We start from the raw sequence: 4,279 nt of genomic DNA on the forward strand, positions 1-4,279 counted from the left end.
CCTTCTTCTGCACTGTAGGGATCCTATGAATCTATGATAAGACATTTCGAGAGGATGAATGGACAGGGATGCAGATTCCATTACAGTGCGACAGTTCACTCAATGTTATCAGGAGGAACATTGATGTCGAGGCAGATTAGAACACAGGCCGCTAGGAAATGTCTGGTGTCTACAGAGTAATAACAGTCCAATCATCTCAATTGGGGAGGGGAGAGGGCGGGAGGGGCGGGAGGGGGCGGGAGGCTTGGGAGGGGTGGGAGGGGGCGGGAGGGGTGGAAGGGGGCGGGAGGGGTGGAAGGGGGCGGGAGGGGGCGGGAGGCGTGGGTGGGGCGGGAGGGGTGCGACAGCTCGCCCCTTGAAGCTGGACCCTGCTGTTTTCCTGCTCTGTGCAGCAGCAGAATCCATCGGATGCCCAGAGGATGCCCAGAGGATGCCCAGAGGATGCCCAGAGGATGCCCAGAGGATGCCCAGAGGATGCTCGCTGCATTCATTATCCTCTGAAGGAAATCTGCAATCAAAATAAAAACCAATAAAGGCATTAAATGGAAGTCCTGTCAATTATATCAACAGAAATATCACAGCTTCCCACCATTATATATTCCAACTGAATATGAGTCCAGTCCCACACACACTGACTCTCCCCGGGGTACTGTCCCACACACACTGACTCTCCCTGGGGTACAGACCCACACACACTGACTCTCCCCGGGGTACAGTCCCACACACACTGACTCTCCCTGGGGTACTGTCCCACACACACTGACTCTCCCTGGGGTTACAGACCACACAACACTGACTCTCACCTGGGGTACACTCCCACGCACACTGACTCTCCCGGGGTCCAGTCCCACACACACTGACTCTCCCCGGGGGTACAGTCCCACACACACTGACTTCCCCGGGGTACAGTCGCACACACACTGACTCTCCTGGGGTACAGTCCCACACTCACTGACTCTCCCTGGGGTACAGTCCCACACACACTGACTCTCCCCGGGGTACAGTCCCACACACACTGACTCTCCCCGGTGGGTACAGTCCCACACACACTGACTCTCTCTGGGTACAGTCCACACACACTGACTCTCCCGGGGTACAGTCCCACACACACTGACTCTCTCTGGGGTACAGTCCCACACACACTGACTCTCCCCAGGGTACACTCACACACACACTGACACTCCCTGGGGTACAGTCCCACACACACTGACTCTCCCTGGGGTACAGTCCCACACACACTGACTCTCCCTGGGGTACAGTCCCACACACACTGACACTCCCCGGGGTACAGTCCCACACACACTGACACTCCCCGGGGTACAGTCCCACACACACTGACTCTCCCCGGGGTACAGTCCCACAGACACTGACTCTCCCTGAGGTACAGTCCCACACACACTGACTCTCCCCGGGGTACAGTCCCACACACTGACTCTCTCTGGGGTACAGTCCCACACACTGACTCTCCCGGGGTACAGTCCCACACACTGACTCTCCCTGGGGTACAGTCCCACACACACTGACTCTCTCTGGGGTACAGTCCCACACACACGACTCTCTCTGGGGTACAGTCCCACACACTGACTCTCTCTGGGGTACAGACCCACACACAATGACACTCCCCAGGGTACAGACCCACAGACACTGACTCTCCCCGGGGTACAGACCCACACACACTGACTCTCCCTGGGGTACAGTCCCACACACACTGACTCTCTCTGGGGTACAGTCCCACACACACTGACTCTCCCCAGGGTACAGTCCCACACACACTGACTCTCTCTGGGATACAGACCCACACACACTGACACTCCCCAGGGTACAGACCCACAGACACTGACTCTCTGGGGTACAGTCCCACACACGCTGACTCTCTCTGGGGAACAGTCCCACACAATGACTCTCTCTGGGGTACACTCCCACACACACTTACTCTCCCCGGGGTACAGTCCCACACACGCTGAATCTCCCCGGGGTACAGTCCAAGACACACTGACTCTCCCCGGGGTACAGTCCCACACACACTGACTCTCTCTGGGGTACAGTCCCACACACACTGACTCTCCCTGGGGTACAGTCCCAAAAACACACTGACTTTCCCCAGGGTACAGTCCGACACACACTGACTCTCCCCGGGGTACAGTCGCACACAAACTGACTCTCCCCGGGGTACAGTCCCACACACATCGACTCTCCCCAGGGTACAGTCCCACACACACTGACTCTCCCCGGGGTACAGTCCCACACAAACTGACTCTCCCCGGGGTACAGTCCCACACACATCGACTCTCCCCAGGGTACAGTCCCACACACACTGACTCTCCCCGGGGTACAGTCCCACACACACTGACTCTCCCCGGGGTACAGTCCCACACACACTGACTCTCTCTGAGGTACAGACCCACATACACTGACTGTCCCCGGGGTACAGTCCCACACACACTGACTCTCCCCAGGGTACAGTCCCACACACACTGACTCTCCCCGGGGTACAGTCGCACGCACACTGACTCTCCCCGGGGTACAGTCCCACACACACTGACTCTCTCTGGGGTACAGTCCCACGCACACTGACTCTACCTGGGGTACAGTCCCACACACACTGACTCTCTCTGGGGTACAGTCCCACACACACTGACTCTCCCCGGGGTACAGTCCCACACACACTGACTCTCCCCGGGGTACAGTCGCACACACACTGACTCTCCCTGGGGTACAGTCCCACACTCACTGACTCTCCCTGGGGTACAGTCCCACACACACTGACTCTCCCCGGGGTACAGTCCCACGCACACTGACTCTCCCTGGGGTACAGTCCCACACACACTGACTCTCCCCGGGGTACAGTCCCACACACACTGACTATCCCCGGGGTACAGTCCCACACACACTGACTCCCCCTGGGGTACAGTCCCACACACACTGACTCTCCCCGGGGTACAGTCCCACACACACTGACTCTCCCCAGGGTACACTCACACACACACTGACACTCCCTGGGGTACAGTCCCACACACACTGACTCTCCCCGGGGAACAGTCCCACACACACTGACTCTCCCCAGGGTACAGACCCACACACACTGACTCTCCCCGGGGTACAGTCCCACACTCACTGACTCTCCCTGGGGTACAGACCCACACACACTGACTCTCCCCGGGGTACAGTCCCACACACACTGACACTCCCCGGGGTACAGTCCCACACACATCGACTCTCCCCGGGGTACAGTCCCACACACACTGACTCTCCCCGGGGTACAGTCCCATACACACTGACTCTCCCCGGGGTACAGTCGCACGCACACTGACTCTCCCCGGGGTACAGTCCCACACACACTGACTCTCTCTGGGGTACAGTCCCACATACACTGACTGTCCCCGGGGTACAGTCCCACACACACTGACTCTCCCCAGGGTACAGTCCCACACACACTGACTCTCCCCGGGGTACAGTCGCACGCACACTGACTCTCCCCGGGGTACAGTCCCACACACACTGACTCTCTCTGGGGTACAGTCCCACGCACACTGACTCCACCTGGGGTACAGTCCCACACACACTGACTCTCCCTGGGAACAGTCCCACACACGCTGACTCTCCCCGGGGTACAGTCCCACACACACTGACTCTCCCCGGGGTACAGTCCCACACACATCGACTCTCCCCAGGGTACAGTCCCACACACACTGACTCTCCCCGGGGTACAGTCCCACACACACTGACTCTCTCTGGGATACAGACCCACACACACTGACACTCCCCAGGGTACAGACCCACAGACACTGACTCTCTGGGGTACAGTCCACACAATGACTCTCTCTGGGGTACACTCCCACACACACTTACTCTCCCCGGGGTACAGTCCCACACACGCTGAATCTCCTCGGGGTACAGTCCAAGACACACTGACTCTCCCCGGGGTACAGTCCCACACACTGACTCTCCCTGGGGTACAGTCCCAAAAACACACTGACTCTCCCCGGGGTACAGTCCCACACACACTGACTCTCCCCAGGGTACAGTCCCACACACTGACTCTCCCCGGGTACAGTCCCACACACTGACTCTCCCCAGGTACAGTCCCACCACACTGACTCTCCCCAGGGTACAGTCCCACGCACACTGACTCTCCCCGGGGTACAGTCCCACACACACTGACTCTCACTGGGGTACAGTCCCACGCACACTGACTCTACTGGGGTACAGTCCCACAACACTGACTCTCCCTGGGTACAGTCCCACACACCTGACTCTCCCCAGGGTACATCACACACAC

The 4,279-nt window shown here is 58.8% G+C and overlaps 1 long non-coding RNA gene across 1 annotated transcript in view; it reads right to left on the reverse strand.

Annotated features, from left to right (window-relative positions):
• Positions 1 to 332: 332 nt before the first annotated feature.
• The window catches only part of LOC119951079, a 26,359-nt gene continuing 22,412 nt past the window's right edge, over positions 333 to 4,279 (reverse strand). The window contains exon 3 of the long non-coding RNA XR_005457488.1: positions 333 to 508. This is a non-coding gene — a long non-coding RNA (uncharacterized LOC119951079). The remainder of the gene's footprint in view (positions 509 to 4,279) is intronic.

This window comes from Scyliorhinus canicula, chromosome 16 (genome assembly GCF_902713615.1).
Source record: "Scyliorhinus canicula chromosome 16, sScyCan1.1, whole genome shotgun sequence".
Classification (NCBI taxonomy): Eukaryota; Metazoa; Chordata; class Chondrichthyes; order Carcharhiniformes; family Scyliorhinidae; genus Scyliorhinus; species Scyliorhinus canicula.